Source organism: Pseudochaenichthys georgianus, chromosome 5 (genome assembly GCF_902827115.2).
Source record: "Pseudochaenichthys georgianus chromosome 5, fPseGeo1.2, whole genome shotgun sequence".
Taxonomy (NCBI): Eukaryota; Metazoa; Chordata; class Actinopteri; order Perciformes; family Channichthyidae; genus Pseudochaenichthys; species Pseudochaenichthys georgianus.
Window position 1 is genome coordinate 25026887 of NC_047507.1, and position 19784 is coordinate 25046670.

General features: G+C 39.4%; 1 protein-coding gene across 1 annotated transcript in view; it reads right to left on the reverse strand.

Moving 5' to 3' along the window:
• Positions 1-10482, reverse strand: part of ppp1r16b (protein phosphatase 1, regulatory subunit 16B) — a 113101-nt gene extending 102619 nt beyond the window's left edge. Inside the window, exon 1 of the mRNA XM_034083052.2 lies at positions 10361-10482. The gene's annotated coding sequence lies outside the window, so the exon portion shown is untranslated. The remainder of the gene's footprint in view (positions 1-10360) is intronic.
• Between the last annotated feature and the right edge of the window lie 9302 nt (positions 10483-19784).

Sequence of the window (19784 nt, forward strand, 5' to 3'; positions counted from 1 at the left end):
ACTATTAGTTGTCAAGATTCCCCAGGGTACATTTACCATGCATTACCTTGTCTCACAAACGACACACCATCTCTAGCACATGTGTTGCATATTCTATTAAACACAGACATTAAGACATGACCAACTGTTTCCATATACAGTAGAAGAGCTTTGTGTGAACTCCTGAACTATTGTGAAACTCTTTCCCAGATCATTCAAGCAGAAACGTTGCAGATTTCCTTTGTGTAAGCAGCTAAAATATTCACCTCGAGACTCATTCATTTGTATTTCTGCCAGTGCCTAATAATCCATTAGTGTAACTTTGAAGGACTATTCATCTCTCGCCACTAGCAGGCACTCTGCAGTAAAGACTCATAGGCTGCCATGTCCAGAAAGTAGTTTATTTTCTTTTAACTCTGCTTTGATGTTATGCAAGTCTGTACTGTCCATTTTATTTTCCTCTCAGTTATTGGTGGTAGCTCATTATATTCCTTTTTTGAATAAATGGACTGCTTTTGTTCCAGTAGCCCACCATTAGACGTTTGCATCAGCAGGTCTGGGTCAGGGATCCCAACCTTTTCTGACATGACACTGATCCTTACTGCAAGTCATTTTGAATTGGACAAATGTCTGAACTTTTTGTTGTCTGCAGATCTTTCTTTATTTAACAAACAAACACAGTCTCTTGGCCTGTAGCCTGTCTGCACAACAGCAGCAGCCAATGTTTAAGGCCCGCTGTCCTGTCCCGGTCCTGGGTGGCGTTATTCGTCCATCTGCTCTCCACTGACATGAGTAATTCATGTTTATTTTAGACCAATCTGTTTATTTATAAAAGGGTTTGAACACAGCACGCCCTGGCCTCCAGGTTCTAGATACCACCCCTGCTGAAGTTAGTTATCCACTCTAATCTCAATTAAATTCAGGAATATCCTGTTTTTGTTTTCTACATTGTTCTTCCTACTGTTTTTCTTCCTCAGTCTTCTTTTTCGCTGTCAGGAGTTCTGTCCCACAGTTGAGTCATTTTGCCGCCTAATGATGGTTTGAGTCTGAGGCTAAGACCCAGCCAGAGTAAGTAAACACGACTTAGACTCAGCCAGCCTGCAGTAAGTGTCACTTCTAATCCACTACTAAACCAAGATGGGTGCACTCTGATCCTGCACGATCCTGCAGCAAAGCCAGAGCCAGAGCTAACCATGTTGACTTCTCATTGTACTACACTGCAGAACAAAGATCTGTCTGTATGTGTTGGATTCAGAAAAGCCAAAGCTGACAAAATGTATGAGAGTAGAGTTGATCTCTACAGTCTGCTCTTACAACCAGATAAGTTCATAATAAAAAAGGGACGGTCAAATATAAAAGGCTCACTGGTCATGGGTTTTATGATAGTGTAACAAAAGGACAGTGATTTATTTTCTGTACAAATATATTGAAATATGTAAAAACACTGGAATAACCACAAGATGATGACAACGTTACTGTTTCTCCCTCATGTCCAGGTTGTGGTAGACTGTTAGCTTTGGTTGATTTATAAATTGATCCAGAATGATTGTGATTGTTGGTGTGCTGTGCATGATATATAGCAACACACTCCATGTATCCAGTATCCAGGATGTGTGTGTTACTTGCCCATTCTGCGATAAAGCTGAAATGTTTGCTACTTTCTTTAGGTCGATTCATTTCTTATCTAATGTAGTTTCACACTTAGTTTGAATCTGGGACAGTTAAGGATGTAAGTACTAAAAGTTCCATTAATGTCATGCAATAAAGAGGGAAAGTGCTGTTCGTAGTGATTGCCTCATGGTCTGCTGCAATCCAATCACCATGCTTCCTTCTCCAATGCCATATTCCATACATGGCACAATAGAAAAAAGCGACAACAAAAAAGTAGCAAAGTTCATGGAAGCTACCGACTACCGCTGCACCGACATGAGCCGCCGTAGCCATGGCAACAGTTGCCCCAATATATGAACCAAGTGACTAAGAAAGAAATCAGATCTTGGTATATTGTGGTTCGGTTAGTGAGCGAGCAAAATGCAACCGGTGGAGAAAAAGATGTGTGTATATCAAATTATTAGTTATAGCACTGCTGGCAAGAAAGGCTTCACTGAGCATGAAATACCATGCAGGCCTTTTTGATGCCACACAATATTATCTTCCAAATGGGGTAGTGAAAGTAGTTTTAATTACTTCTTTGTGCTCCCTTTAGACTTCCACATATCGCACCACTAACATAGAATCGGAGGATGAAACCCTCTTTAACTGTCACACATGCAGAGCACACAGCACACACAGTGAAATGTGGTCTCTGCTTTTAACCCATCATAGTACCATTAGGGCTGCTCGATTATGGCAAATATCATAATCTCGATTATTTGGGTCAATAATTGATATCACGATTATTAAAAACGATTATCCATTTACTTTGAAAACATCAATTTATTGGAGAAAAAAAAGATGTGAACAGTATGTTTTAAACAGTTGATTACCCTGAACTTTAAGTATAACTCAACTGAAAAACCAATAAAACAAAAAAATTTAAAAAAAAGTAATAATAATAATAAAAAGATAATCGTTTTATTTCGATTACGTTGTTTTCGTAATCGTTGCAAGCCATAATCGCGATTAAAATACGATTAATTGAGCAGCCCTAAGTACCAGTAGCAGTGGGCAGCCGAGCGAGCTACCACCGGACAACCTGTACACAACTGTTTTCCAATAATAATTCAAACAAACCTTAAATGGTAATAACAGTAAATAAAGCAGTGTTGCAGGGAGGTGGAAAAAGCACATCTCAGGTTTAGATTTAAATTAACTTGTGAAAATAGAAGCTTGATTTGACATTTCCAAACTATCTCCAGTTGGTGGTGTGTTGATTGCATTGGAAGTATTTAATAGAATCAACCTAACAGGTTATGTAAAAAAATATTGTTTGAGATTTTAGTTTTGGGATCAAGATTGCTGCTTTTTCATCAAAATCTGGAGTACGGTCTGTTTTTCTCTAAAGTGGTCAATAATGATTTTGTAGATATCCTGCTGACAAACAAACAAGATAGAAATACCATCACTTCCTTAGTGGAGGTAATTAGATAGATGGACTGAAACCCAGCTGGGACTTTGACTCAGAGCAGGGAAAAATGTAATGGTAATGGCACGGGCTGGCGAGCTACTTTAAAAAAGAAGAAAACGTACAGAGATGTGCCATAGTTGCAACAAGCAGATGTGGCAGCGCTTTTGTACGGATTTCGATGCACATCTTTTGATCTTTTCGTGCTTAGTGCAGTCGCTAACCAAAGTTTGGCCGGGAGGACCAGGATTGGAGGTTTTGGCAGAACGGCTAATCCAAATATCTTCACAAGCAGCACTGCACGTGCACACCCTAATGTCCTCAACAACACACACACACCAAGCCTGAAGAAGGGTCAATCCAATGGTTGGTGAGATGACTCAAACGACTGTCTTTATAGTATGAAGCTGCAACTCGTGCCGATCAGTTTACATAACAGCATCATGTCTAGACACTTAAAACATTTGCTCTCTTCTGAGGACTTCTCAAAGTAAGCTTTCAGACAAACTTCTGCTCACTTGTCATCACTATTTATAAAACAGATACAGCTGGTCACACTTCAAAGGAATCACACACTCAAGAAATCAGAGTGAAAGGAGCATTAGTTCTCATTGGTTTATAAAACTTTGAAACCTTAATGGGAAAAACATTAGTGGTTAACAGAGCATGGTATGTGTGTGTGAGCAGTTTGAGTGTGTACTGAGGGTTTTCAAGCACAGCGAGCCAACGTCAAAAAAGGGCAAAAAATGACAATTGAGTACGCGCACACGCGCACACACGCGCGCACACACACACAAACACAGCTATATGCAGCCATGGCGCTACCAGGCACAACCAAGCACCACACTGTGCAGTCAATTGGTTGGAAGGTGCAGACATTGAAGGAAGCCAGAGCAAACCAGACATTAAAAGCCCCATCTCAAACAGCAGAGGCAGAATTCATAAAAAAACATCTTCAAAAAAACACACACACACACACACACACACACACACACACACACACACACTATTGCAGCAGCACTTTCAATGTTGGCTGAATTTGGCCTTTGAAGTTTTGAAGTTCCCCAGCTGTGTTCGTCTAATCTAAAAGGCATTTTGCCCATCAGGATAGCAGAATAAAAGCCTGATTCTTTATGGCTGAGTTATATTTTTGGAAGTTATAGACTTTATGAAGAACAGTTGGAAAGCAATAAGGAGACATTCTTCAGTTAACTGAGATAAGACACAAGAAAATCCCAGAATGTCATGTACATATGATAATCATGTGCTGAATTCTTACTGGACCACAGAGAGGCTTGCTTGTGTGCGTTCCACAACAATGTGAGGAAAAAACCTTCACGATGCCACCCTCGGTCAAAGGCCTTCCTGAACACTGAGTGCAGACCACAAACTCTATGAGCATACTTCCTGTTCACAACACTCTGCTGACTCTGATTGGTGGGTCTGCATGAGATGTTGGGCTTTAACTGTGAAACATGTAATGAGCTACCAATACTGCACAGGGTCACCAAAAGGGATGTAAAAACATTGAGTCATAATAAAACACTCTATACGCAAAAAAGCCTACAAATGTATGTGTTTACAGTTTTACTGTTGCTTTAACTGCAACAACACAGTGTACTTCATGTAGGTCAGGGCAAAAACACAGATAAGTGAAGACAGGGTGTTCCAAAATGTTTACTGAACAGATGTAAAATGAACTAAGAAAAAAGTCTAATGTTTTGGCTAACTTAAGACAAGTTGAAAACATATTCAAGGATACTAAAAGTCTCTGTATCTGGTTACACCAGGAAGGGGCATAGCATAATTCATTCATTCACTCACTCGGCATGATTGTAGGAGTTGGAATGAGTTATTGAGTGGGTGTTAAAGGGCAAGTGTAATGAGTGGCGTTTTACGTCTGGGTTTAGAGATTTTATAATGGCAACTAATGATGGTTTTCATTATTGATTAATCATTTGTTCAATACAATGTCAGGAAAATGTGACAATAAATATATCATATATCACAATACTCTGGAAACCAGGTGTTCAGCAAAGGTCTTTTTTGTCTGAACAAGCTGTTGTTTTCGGAGTTCCCAATTGGTCAACAAGGCAAATGTGCACATAACATAAAACAAAGGTGAACTTCATAAAAGCCAATTTGTTCACTGATATTAACTTAAACTAACTTGTCATTTAAAACATTACATTTCCCTTATTAGACATATGTTGTATAACATACTGGTGGTGTGGTTGACGTCCTAGAAAAATAGAAGAACCATCTGGAGCCGAGCCATACAAAAGTTTGTAATCCTTCGATTATTTTTAAAACCTTAATCCCAAAATGTGGATATACCTGGTAACTTGATATTAACCATTTGCAAATAAGAGCCCCACAAATAAACACAGAGACATAGCAGTGTTCAAATGGGAAATCATTATGATGAAGCTGTTCTCTCTGTTTTTGGTTTTATCCTCGCAGTGCGTGGTCACAGGAGGGGCTCAGATATCCCAGCATGCATTAGGCAGCAGGGGATCCACCATTATGTCCACTGATCACTTAAGCATTTACAAAAAGCCCCAAATAAAACAATCTGAAGTGAAATTGTATTTGACATGCCCACTGGTTTTAATTTAGTTTCAATTTGTCTCACACTAGATCCAGATACAAGCTCAAGCAAACATTCTTGTTTTAATAACTTGATTTGATTTTGATTTGAAAAATGCTAATGCTCTCTAATGGTTTTACTGAAAAATGTGTGTTAAATCAAATGCATTTGACCAATTTGCAAACAACTCTGAAGACAAACACAAATATTCAAACCCATATACACTGAGGGACAACCAACAGGTGTGCATTTAAAAAAAAACTTGAATACAAAAAGGTCAAGAGACAGGGTTGTGGACTTTAAACGCCTTTAAGTAGCCTTGATAGCTGCCCTGAGATTTGCCTGCCTCCGTATTAAGACCTCAGATTAGCAGTTGGTGCCTAGCTGATAGCTGTAATCAGAATCCTGATCTAGTATAATCTCTTTTTGATAGTAATCAAGCTCACTGGTTTCAGGCGCAGCTCAGAGAAGACATCTTAAGCAGCAGGGGGTCAAGAAAAACAGATTTCCAATTCAAACATGAGACTCCAAAAATGTAATTTAAAAACTTGTGTGTGGTGGTTGTGTGTCTGTGATGACTTGCTTTGATGCGAGTCAGAAACGGCGCCCTGCTCCACTCAGAGTCGTGTTTAAGGATGAAGTGAAGCCGGTGTCTCTTAGGGTGCCTCCTGGGCCGCTTCTCTTTCAATATTTTATGAGCAACAGCCAAATCACCGTGTCGGAATAATTAAGCATCAGTTAGGGTACAAAACTAGAGAGAATATATTATGGAGGCAGCTCATCAGCGGAGAGGGAGTACTGACGGAGAGCAGTGGGGCTCCTCAGAAATCAGAGGCGGCTCACTCAGAGGAATCTCATTTTGCCATTACACTATACAGCCTGATGATTTATTGTCTGAAATACCAGAGGAACTGTTGGCTGTAATGCGGAGAAGGGAATTCATAATGTTGCTAATATGTTGTTTATGAGTGTGCATTAGGTCCAAACAATTAATGCAAATTGCACATTATGTGAAGGCAGCTTAAGACATATCACTATTTGTTGATTTTGTAATAAGGTGCTAAGAGTCAAGCCAAACGTACCAAGTGTCTTGTAATTAGAGATGTCCCGATCCGATCACGTGATCGGGGATCGGAGCCGATCACGTGATTTTCAAAAGATCGGAATCGGGAGAAAAAAATCGGGGATCGGGAATTTTTATAAAATATTTTTCTTTTTTATTTAATGTTACAAAACAAAAATGACCATGTTCACGTCTTAAAGTCATCCTGAGGCCTTAGTTTTGGTTTAAAATTACACAACATCATGTATGTGTTGCTTCTTTTGGGCTTGTTTTCATAGACCTGGTTGCTTATTTCTCTCAAATCTGGCAACAGAGTGGGCGCAGTGTCTAATAGTAGCAGTAAGCTAACGAGAGGCTACGTTCAGCTGGTGACTCGGGAGTCGAGACAGAGAAAATGTCAGGAGTTTGGAAGTATTATAAAATTGAAAGCGAAGGCAGTGTAACAGCCAGATGCAATGTTTGCAAGGCGGAGGTTCCGCGTGGTGGAAAGAACAGAGCTACGTTCAACACGACCAACCTAATACGCCACCTGAGAAACAAACACCAACAACAACACGACGAGTACACAACGGCCACTCAGGTAACGGCACTGAAACAACCGACACTTTCAGAGACTTTTAAAAGGAAAGAGAAACTGCCCCAGAACAGTGAAAAGGCCAAAGAAATAACAGCCAAGATAGTTGAATTCATCGCGTTGGATGACCAGCCTTTATCTATTACCTTTTTTTTCTCTTAATGCATTGCATACAGATCGGATCGCGAAAAATCGGTATCGGCAGATTGTCAAAATCAAATGATCGGAAGCAAAAAAAGGTGATCGGGACATCCCTACTTGTAATCCACCAACAGTCCATCGAACTGGATTGGTATTGTAATTCTATTATCAATTATCTAACATCATCAATACGAAGTAAAAACATCAATACATCACCATAAGGGAGCACTGGTCAAGCAGTGCAGACATCACATGTCAAAGCTAAAACTTTTTCAACAGTATATTCACCCCCGAGCCATGTGCATTCAACACAGCATTTATGTAAACAATCATTACAGTCTCAATGCGTGTCAGTGATGCAGACGTGCAGGTCGTTTTCAGGTACCTGCACGTTTTCTGTGTGTACGGTAGGTGGGTCTACATGAAGGCAGGTTGCACTGTGTCTCTCTCTAACAGCCACTTTCTAACGGGAGCTGACAGCCAGTGCAGATGCTGGGAGGAACAGCAGGAGAAAGTGCTCGGGATGTCTCCACACATCAAACATTTAAAAGGCCAACACAATCAGACAGGGATGCCACCTACCGCCACAAAGTGTACATCTGGCACTAAGTGACACTAACAACGGGATGATGTATTCAGTCTTTTGTGTGAACATGAGGCAGTGACAGCAAGAGAAAGATCTTGTGAATGATTCTGATCTCATTATGGTACGAAAGGATCTTGTAGATCAGGGGTGGGGAACCTCCGGCCCCCGGGCCGTATACGGCCCGCGAGACCATTTGGTACGGCCCTCGAGGTAATTTATAAAACACACGCAAAAAAGAAAAATGGGTAAGAAATCTAGACCGCAAAAAAATTAAACAAGCGAGTGCCTGTTTTTCCTGGCCACGGTCAGGGTCCTTGAACACAACACGAGCCTAACGTGTCATCACGTGGTATATGTCTCGTCTGACAGGGGTGCAAATCTGACGGAGAGCACCAGAACGGCTCCGGGCCGGGACTTCACAAATTGCAGTAGCTACCCATAAGGAGCCGTACACATGCCGCATTTTTTGCGTGGCTGTGTCTTTAGTTGAAAGCCCAGTGGCGATCTGTTCATCTGTCATACTGATCATACAGTCAATAACTTTGTTGTTATTAGCATCTGGTTAGCTAGCTATGCTAACGAATATAAGAAGCTTTTTCTACTACCCGTGAGGTAAAGGCACATCTTTATATCATTATAAAAAAAATAAGAGAATAAAGTAAATGGGTATAAAATACTATATGATACAAAAAGTTGTTATTAATAAACAAGAATACAGTTCGAAAGGAGAGTGATTTGTAAAATATCCATAAAGAAAAATAAATCTGCTTACAGTTCCGTTTCATATGGGTGTTGAGAGATGTATCCATAGAGCTCCTAATGTTCCTCTCAAAGTGTACCAGATTGATGCTTTCAACTTCAACATTTAAAAAAAAAAAACCTTCCCGGGGGAGCATTTCCCCGGACCCCCCTAGGGGAGGTTAGGCCCCCCCAACTGAAATCATGTGCACATGGATAGGAAACTAAATACATTTGCACACATCTTGTGTGTCTCTGCGCGAGTCATGGTAAAATATCTTGATTAAGAGGTTGCTTTTTCTTTGCACAGCATGAAAGAAAGGCCAAATGAATGAATTTTAGCATTTTTAAGCAGAGGTCAATAATTTGAACGGCCCTCGGAGGATGTTGAAAAAATTGAAATGGCCCTTGAGAGGAAAAAGGTTCCCCACCCCTGATGTAGATGTTTAGCGGTGCTTAATCTGTATTATGGTGCTGATAATGTGATTGTTGAGGAAATAAAACATAATTGTGATAACTAATATCTTAGTCATCTATATGTTAACCTTTCTCCCTGTTAATTTTCATTGGAAACTGTATGTCTTTGAGTTTTGGACTCTTGGTCAGAAAAAGCGAGACAATTAAAGATATCTTAGACTGAATCAAATAAATTATTAGTTTCAGTACTTCACCTTAATTGCTGCTTCCGGTTTCTTGAATGGAAAGATTTTCTGTTTTAATATAATTCTATAACAAATATCAATGGGTTTTGGACTGTTGGCCAATTAGCAAATAGTAATAATAATCGCTTTATCAATCAAACATGTCAAATATGATTGTTCTAGCATTTCCTGTGCAAAAATGTGCTGCTTTTTTGTTTTAAATCACTCTGAATTGAGTTATGGACGGTTGATTGGTCAAAACAAGCACATGTTCACTATCTTTTAAGCAGTTCATCAAATTATTTAAATAGACACTACCCGAGAATGACAATAAATGTTAGCAGTCCCTAACTCATCAGGTGATTTATGTAAACAAACCTATTTAGAGACATCACCTAAAACACTGTCAGATATGTAAATGGTTAAAGGTGTGCACACATTTTCCATTCAAAAGTTTAGACATTGCTACATCAGTTTACAAAATCTTAACATTTGCATCCTTGCTGAGCTCTCCTCGCTTCTGTAGGTCATACTCATAAAGTAGCAGCACTTTTAAAAGTAAATCCCTGCAGCTCTCAGCGGTTACAAACTACGTCCAAGTGGCCAAAGTATCTGCTGCAGAAATGCAGTAGCGGTAGTATGAAAAGCCATGTGAAACCTTACAGTGGTGTAATGGCAACATCCCGGGGAGGATGTTGAAGCCGCTCTGCTAATCTCACACCGGAGTTAAATTCACAAGTAGCGGAAGCGACGGTTTGCCCCGGTGTAAATGCACGTTATTGAGGCTTTTCGTTACCCTCGAAAGGCGGTAAAGTGAGCTAGCTAAAACTGCTCAAAGAGGAGCAGGAGTCGGGCATGCCTGTCCTCCTCCTCATGCCTGCCCCGCTTCCTCCTCCTCTACTGAGAAAAAAATCCCCTTTTCTTCCCCCTCGTTTAGTTTTAACCAGTAACGGTTCCCCCCTTAAACTAAATGTGAGCACTCACCTCTCTCCGGGTCGAGATGTTCACATGGAGGCGAGGGGAAACCGGCAGATATCCTGAAGGTTTAAAGTTGTCCCGTTAGTAAAGACACAGCAGGGCTGAGGAGGAGAAAAGCTCAATGTGTGGATGTGTGTATTTGAGTGTGTGTCTGCGGTCTCTCTCACTCCTGGAGGGCGGGGCTGAGAGGGAGGAGGAGACTGAAGCGCACGGTGTTCATGGCAGGGGTGCACAAAGTGGGGCCCGAGACCGCCAGGGGTACCCAAAACCACCCACACAATTTCGTTTTTAAGAAATTGCATTTTTTTTGGTTCAACATTTTGGGAAATACACCTTTTTCTCACCGGCTGCGTTCCAAATTGCATAACATATCTTCTTCAACTTTTAGTAAAGGCCAACTAGCTGCCAAAACAAAGTAGGCCTACTGTTGCATGCACTGCTTGAATCGGGAAAGAATACATGGTAATAACATTGCGACTTGCGACAGCATAATCTGTCTGTGCTCTCATGCTACAAGCTACTGCAGCTTTCATAGACCTACTGCAAAATGTGCCTGGATGCAATAGAATTCCCTGCATGGCATTGTGTGTATACTGCATTTGACATGTCTGTTTTCCAAATCCGTTTTTAATATTAACGGTTACTGCAGCTGCCGTATTTTTTTGGTATTGATGTCAGCCATCCTTGCAATATGTGCAAAATTGTACGTTTTGTAGGTGGGACAACAAGCCTGATCATCACTTTTTCAGGTTTCCCTGGAAACAGTGTTTGTTGTCATCTGTGCTACATTTCTGTATCTAGTTGTGTTTGTTTATTTACGTGTTCTCATTAAAAAATGTGTCGCGCTTTCAGGGCCACCTTTGACCCATTCAAGGTCCCCTGTTATACATCTAAATGTGCTTGCATACCTCGGCACATACACACACTAACTGTGCAGTTCTCAATGTTCAGAAAACTCTCCACAGGCTTTCTATTTAATGTATTATGTAGCAGTATCAAGTATGTCAAGATATGCTGAAGCTGACAATAAGAATCATTTCATTGTCTGCCCTGTCTCTCTGGTTAGAGAGTAGAGGAAGAGAGTTTCTCTCTGAGTCTCTCAGATGTCTCTCCCACCATTTGAGATTTCCATTTTATTCTCTATAGAGCTTTGCCTATATACTTGTGTCTCTTTTCCTTTGTTCTTCTTCGTGTCTTTACTCACATGTCTTCTGTCCTTTTTAGGTCAAACCTCAAGCAAACACCCACCCATTATGTGAAGAGAAACAAGAGTCATTATCTTGGTTCCGGTGCAGAGATCTGCCTCTTGAAAGTGGCACAAGCTAGCCGGGCTATTTTCTAAACAGTTCCTGAAAAGGATGGAAAAGCAAAACAGGAAAGTGATATAATTTTACCTGGGCATTTATATTTCTATTGAAAAAGAATAAACATAGAGCAAATTAATTGTATTTACAAAATAATAATATATACAAATTATACAGATGGGTCAGATATAAGAAAAAGTAAAACATTCTACACACTGCAAAAGCAAAAGACGAACACTCAGCCCTGTCTTCAAAAAATATATGTGCTACAAGTAAGCAACAGTTTAAAAAGAGTGTTTCCTGGACCAGTTCTTGATGCCCCTCTTAAATGGAAGGTCTTTGTCTTCCACAGTGAGATTCTGAATATCTAAAGCTGTCTGAGGTGGTGAAGGGGGAGCCTTATTTATTTTTGCTTTTCAATAATTCAATGATTATATTGCTTTTATTGTCTTGTAAAGAAAATGCTGTCTATTGTGTAGACCCCTGGGGTTTCCTCAGTGATGCAATAATTTTATTTCTCAGCTATGTTGATCATCAAAGTCTTTCTCGTCAAATGCTTTAGGTCAAAGACCAAGATATGAAGACGCCATCAAACCTTTTCATCATGACAGGTAAGGAAGTCAATCTGCAATACTCATAGGAAAAACCCTGAAAAAAGTATTTTATTATTGCATGTGTAGTGTAACCCAAGATATACAGCATGTATTACAATAAATATATTCAAAGCTGTAAAGTATAATACAATGGGAAATACAAGTTTAAACATGGAAACACTGTGATATGAGAATCTGGGTCATCTGTAATGGTTGATGGAGTAAAGTATTTGGTCACCCTGTACATTTCCTTTTTTCTCTTCTTAACCCAAATATGTCTGGTCCCCTGGTGGCAGAAAATTGAGGGTAGGCTTAAGACTTCACCCTTTACATATTTTATGGATCTGCACTTGCCCCATTTCTCCTAAGGTGCAGAAAAGGCTGGTTGTTTTGTTGGGAGTGGCACCACTAAACAAAGCTGATAAAATAAGAGTTGAGATTAAGGATTAAATCAGTGCAGTGTCCCACAAATTGCTACTAAAATCTTTCTGGAGCCATTTAAAAGTGTATTTGAATATTTTTGTAGGAAGTTTTTGACAAAAAGATTCTCATGTTTGCATACTTTTTATGAAGCTTAAATAAAGTTGTTTAGTTTAGCATAGCATAGCAGACTAGGAACAGCTTTGATCTCAGGAAGTCACTACCAGGAAATAGTCTTATAACCCTAATATAAAGATATAGCATGTTAGCGTTAAAGATGATATGGATTGTGTTGCCTTTGAATAACCAATGATAGTTTCCTTTTATTTCTAGTTTCTATTCTGAGCAAAACTAATCCAACCATTTTGTGACTCGAAGTCTATAATCCATGGACGGACATGAGAGTATCAATCTTCTTGTATCTAAATCTCGACAGAAAGCAACTATTCCTTTAACTTTATCCACGGGAGGCTTGAGATAAGTGTAATGTGCTTTAAAATGATTCATCTCATTCTTAAGTGCTAACATTGAAAGCGAGTCTTAAAGTGAGAAGCTTTCCATCATCATTGTTTATGGTTTGCAGGCAGCCGAGGAGGCACACTGTTCGTGACTAATGGCAGAATACACAGACAAAAAACATCTGCAGATCTTTTCCTGAAGAAGCGGTTAAGGGAAGACCATTTTACTTTCTCTGATGCTATTAAAAACTGTATTGTAAATCTGCTCCAACAATACACATCATGTCTTTCTATCCTGCATTGATCGACCCCTCTCTGTGATCTTCCTCTTCTCTCTGTGGTGACGACTGGATCAGTGCCAAGTAACTGCCAAGAGCAAGACTTGAGTCCAAGTTATTAAATCCAACCAATAAGATAATAAGATATTAGCACATCAACACAGATGGAGCTCTTATTATCAACCACTTTGTTCTTTTCAGCCAATTCTATATCAATCAGACAGCTATTAATCACAGTGTAATTTAAGTAGTGATGCGTTGCCCCCTTTTTTCCTTTTAAGTGCGCTGCAGTTTATATTATTGACCGCTGTCCTGTGGTTAAAAACACTGAGAGAACAGGCAGGGCTGTCAATACCATAATGGCTTTTTCACTGAGAATACATGAGTGTTGGAGTGGGTGTAATGTTTCAACAATTTATCTTAAAATTGGATATATCCTCAGAAAAATACAGTTTTGCTGTTATTAAACAAAAACCCTGTTTACTTCTATTATCGAGAATTTTCTCCGTTTTTTATTCTTCATTCACCTTGGAGGCTTCCAAGAGAAACACAGTTTTCTACAGCTATTCAAAGCACCACTGGGTGAATTATTGATAAAAATACAAAATAATTTTAAGAGTCAAATAATCCTCTTGGTAGACATTTTCTATACATGGTATAGTCAGCTTCTCATGTCATGATTCTCCTTGTGTCTGAATGTTAATATTCTTGTAGTGTCAAACTCTGCACATACATCATATTGCACAGTGAAGGAACAAGAAGTGAAATACATTTGAGTGACGAAAGGCTTTGATGTGTGCATAGACCCTCAAAGCAATGCACTCAAGGAACACATGAGCACATATACGTCATAGTGATGCAAATGTAACAGTGACAAAAAACACATGTAGTCACTCCAGTCTAGTTGATTCAAAAAGCAAATAGGAGCACTTTACAGGCATGGAAAATTGAAATAGTGTCTGCTGCTAAATTGCCTGTAAGGGCTCCAGAGGGGGTTGCATCTCCTGGGGAGAGCAGCATTTCAGTAGACAGACTCCAGAGATCTGAATTAACTGCGAAAGCAACTGTGTGGAGTGTGGAGGAAGATTTTTAAAAGAGAAAATAATTGCTCTCTTCTTTCTGGTTACCCTCACAGAATATCTGTATTGCCCACAATATAAAATGTGTTTTAAATATTGGCTTTGCATAATGCAGGAGAAGTCTATATGAAAATAAATAGCAAAATACACTTTATCCAGCCCACTCTTACTCTTTTGGTCCTGTAATGAAGTGGAAAGACGTTCCACTTCACTCATTTTTCCGCTAACACTCAACTTGAACCTCATCCAAAAAAACTTGAACCCATTGACATTAAGGTTTCTTTTTTTTAGAAAACTTCTGCTGTACAAGCAATTCTTCTGAGAGCTGAAAGGTTTGTCTCATCATTATGGCCCAAGGAAATCCACAAATAAATGTGTTTCCTGGGAGCACTATAGGTTATTTGCATATTGTCGGTGCCTAAATTAAAAAGAAGGATTATGAATTTAGCAGCTGGAACAAGGCCACACAACACATAAAAGGTTGTTGTTCTTATATTAGATTTGAAACACTTGAAACTATTTGATTTGTTGCCATCCACTAATTTAATGAATAACTCCACATTAATATACTTATTTTTTATCTTTGTTTTTTTTGTATGAAATATTCAAGTATCTTATCTCTTTGAAGCTCAAACTGTTATTTTACTGAAACCATTTTATAGGATTATATTTCTCTTTGGTGGAATTTCAACAACTAATAGAAACACAAGGGGCCTCAGCTACACACTAACAAGCTAACAATATGGACAACAACTGGTTTAATCTTAAAAGGAACTAGGAACTACAGCTGTAATAAATGTAGTGTGATAAAAAGTATTGTACTTTCCTTTCAAATGGTAATATCTAAGTAGCATAAATTCCACTTAAAGGTGGGGTAGGTAATTTTGGAGAAACCAGCTCGAGTGCGCTAGAATTTGAAAATACACAACCGGAACAAATCTGCCACTTCCTTACAGAGCCCCTCCTCCAACACACACGAACGCGCACATGACCAATGAGGGCACGAGACAAGTTTGTGCACAGATGGAAGGCTGACAGGCAGGTAGGCCATCCAGTTGTTTTAGCCGGGCCGGCTAAAATGATTGGTCGTGCTTTTTACAGTACTACGGCTTCCACAGATGACATTTTTGTATGGATTTTTTGTCAAAGCACTTAAGATATTCATTGCTATCGGGATGTTAAGAGCATTCCATGGAATATGACAAAAAGTGTATCTCGAGCCGGTTTCTCAAACTTACCTACCCCACCTTTAAGTACAGAATTTGGGCTTATCATCATTGGAGGCAAGCTGCATCATTCAGATTCTGCCTCATCAACAGATTATTGAGCTCCTCTCCATCCTCTGATAGCAGCCAAAGATTACCACTCACACGTCATGCTGAGAGTAACAAAAACCCAGCTCTGAAGTCAAACCTGCAGGTTTGAACGTCTTTTGCAGGATTTGACAGTAAACTGGATTATGCTGCAACTCCTCTTTGGTAACACAGTCCCATTCTCTTTCATATGGATGGCATCAATATAAAGATTTTCTCCGGTTGCCTCTTTCTTCTCTTCGCTGCATATTGTGCCAGTGACTGTGAAGGCCTTAAATCCATGAATAGATCAGGAGAACTCTTCATTCCTCTGGCAATTACGGTACAAAAGTTGCTGTTTGTATTTCAGTGTGTGCACAAATGACACGGAATGTTTCCAACTCTCAAAACACCCACCAACATTAACAGAAAAGAGGTAATTCACTCTCTGCTGGAGGCTTGCTGCGCTTCTGTGGGAGATCTCTGAGGTTTAAGATTGAGCACAGACTCTAATAGTGCAGTTTTAGTAAGGCTTTGAAATATTTCTTATAACTCTGATAGACCACTGACATGTGAATGAAGGATACTTGACAGCAGTTCACCAGACCAAATTCCTTTGTAGAAAAGTAATACTTTCCCTAAAGCGAGGCAGTGACTCCGAGATAATACAAAAGGCCTCCATCTGGTGCAACCATCCCTCGCTCTTAAGCTACGCCTGCAGGACATCTGCATCCTAAATATGTGTTTGCAGTCAAATGCCTTTAGTAAGATCAAAAAAACAACCACTTTACAAATGAGTCTGGCTTTTTTCAATCACTGATTAAGCCTCAAGAGTGTATACAACTGCACTTGAAACAAGTAATGAGCAAACTTTCAATCAAAATCAATTTAAATGACCTGGTAACCGAGTGATAACACGATCCATAAATGTGCAGCCTCGTGAATTGATTCTGTCCTGTGGACATTTGTTGCATTTGCCCGTCTCTCTCTCCCATGATTATGTTCATCTTAAATAAAAGTGAAGTAAAATGTGTTGAACACTTTAATCTCTTCAGGATATTGCAAGAAATTCTCTATTCCATCTATCTAGATTGGATGGCGATAGTTAAAACAGATACAGGTTCTTGTAGAAAATGTGAATTGTAATGAGTAAAAATTGTAATAACAAAGGTATGTAATTCAACTGTATTTCCCTACCATTACCCTCCCCTAGAGCTTTGCTCACAGAAAGATTAGAGCTCTCTCTAGTGGCCTTATTAGTATATTACATATGAATAAATATAGTATTTGAAACAACACTTAAACAATCTAAAGACAGTAAATTAAACAATATTTAAGTTAAAAATGTTATCCAATTTTCCAAGGTTTCCTATAATCTTGGGGTCATTATGTCCTGTATGATTTATTTGATGTCATAAGGACTACAAGGTGTTTATGTGATGACTCTCCTGTAGTAACACATTGCGACACAGAGGGCGCTGGTGTGGTGTTATACTGCAGTCCCTCAGCACATAAACCATAAACACAGGGGCATTGAGGGTATCACAGAACTGCCTTCATAGTCTAAAGTTTCTACTTACCTCAGCAACTGAACAACAGCCATTCAAAACTGCTGAATAAGAAAGAAGAATGTGTAACTGCAGCACTGTGTTCACCTGCACTTCAGTGGTTTTGCTGATGGCCCTAAATAAATCTACGAAATATACATATCAAAGAAGAATAGTATGCAAATGATTACTTAAAATGTTACATATGTGTTCCTGTTGTTCTTCTGGATTTAACATTATTGCTTTTTTAATGTCAATTTATCACACTCCTTGCCTACTGAACTATTGATGCATTTTATGTATCAATTATTTGAAGTTATGAAATAAAACATTTAAAATATTGTGTTTATCCATGAGAGTGGTGAGAAAACGACAGTCCCGGGCTGGTGGACAATCATATTTTATTTATTCTCCAAGAAAACTTGATAGGTTTCAATAAAGTTTTATCATTTTGCTTTGACAGCAAACTACTTATTTGTTCTTTCCCCACATCACATCATCTAATTCCCTATTTAAACGTCATCACAACTCGTGCTCACGTCCCACCATGAACACTTTGTTACCCAGCTCAAATCAGGGTTAATCCCAAAGCAGGATATTACCGTGAATGAATGTGGTTAAATATAGCACGCGATTTTAGCCTGCTTGAATAACGTCCATTGTCTGAGACATTGTGTAATCAACCCACTTAAAACTCTTTGTAAATGTAAAGCAGCAAAGAAAACAGTAAACAAAAGAAGTTGTGGTAATCTAATTGTCAATCAAATATAAACGTAACATTCTTTCTATTTTGAGCTGGTTGGTAAGTTTTAACTGCACTGCTTTTGCAAATAGAAATGGTATTCAGATAATGTGCATTTTTGCACATTATATAATAATATATGACACACCACAAATGCTGATATACTGTCTACTCGTGAGAGAATTCCGCAAAGTGTTGAGTCAGTATTTTCACAGAAACAAACCCACACATTTAATCACAGCATAATCCTTCAGACAACATGAGCGGGGCAGGTTTCAGGTGGTGCTGTGACATGAGACTGAGAAACACAGCAGATGTGTGGCCCTTTCAACAGTACAGCAGCAAAGGGCCTAAGAATTTAGAAATCAACATTAATATAACGTTCAGTATATGTCAGTATGTGAGACAATGTTAAAAACAAACAACTAAAGCGTCAAACATTTGTTCTCATCAGCGCATAGATTGTTTCTTTTTTCTCTCTTGCCTCCACTAGCTATCAACCGGAAGCATTAGTGTTTGAAATGGCTCGATGGAGCTCACGCTTAAGGAGACTAACCTGATCATGAGTATAGATAGGGTTCCTCGCTTCAGATAGGATTTCAATCAATCACTTGTCAAGCCTGTTGTGAAGTCATGCTCCCTTTGAGGTGGAAATATGCATGTAAGTGCCAAGACATTCAAACAATGCATGTGCAGAAAATGTAAAATGGTTGGAGTTGTGACAAATGAAGGAACTCACACGTTCACATTTTTTGCACATTTAGCCTCCTCCTTCATGGTTTTCTAATAAACTGAAGGAATTAAAGGCTCAATGATGGGTTCAGACTATTATCTGATGTCTGAAGCACAAACACTAACAAGAAAAAAGGTCTAATAGCTTTGTGAGGCTGTGCTTCGATAAAGTGGTACTTTGAGCTTACTGCTAATATCAACATCCTAATATTTGAAAATGATAACTGCAGCTGTATTTACAATATCAACAAGAGCAAATGATAAAGACAGGAAACAAGGAGACAGACATACATTACAATCAAAATATTCTAAAGAGAGTTGTGGGATAAATCTCCATATTTAATTTTGAAATTGACTGGTGCACAAATGAATGCATCAGCTTAACATTATTACACTGTGGGACCCTGTATCCTCAATCAGGTATATTATATCACCACACATGAACTGTCTCCATGTTACTCCTTCAACCGTCATACTTCCAGGGTGTGCTGTATTATTTCCTCCATGAAAGCCTTTCAGCAGGGGAGGCAATCATCTGCAGGCATAATTTCTCGGTCTCCATGGAAACGCAGAGCAGCCGTAGGAGGAGGGGGAGCGAGCTGATGTCCAGGAGGCGTAGCCTCATGTGGGTCCCTGAGAGGAAACAATGGCAGGAAGAGAGTAGGCTGCTGTACGGGCCCTCTGAGCTCTCTATCGCTGTGTCTCTCTGTCGTTTGTTTTTTCTGTCTCATTCTGTCTGCGTGTGTTTCCTCCTCACATTCTCTCTCTCACCCACATTTATCCATACACGCCTGAAATGAACCGCAAGAAAGCTGAGAGGACAATGAAAACAAAAACAGGATGCCAGAGATAATTTATCTGTCCAGGAGGAATGATCTTTCCACATCAAAGCTGCAACTAGACAAACTGCAGGGGTGGAGTGGGCCGCGTCTACAGTATGTTAGGCGTGAGATATCTGCAAATAAATATCTCCTGCTGCTGCAGT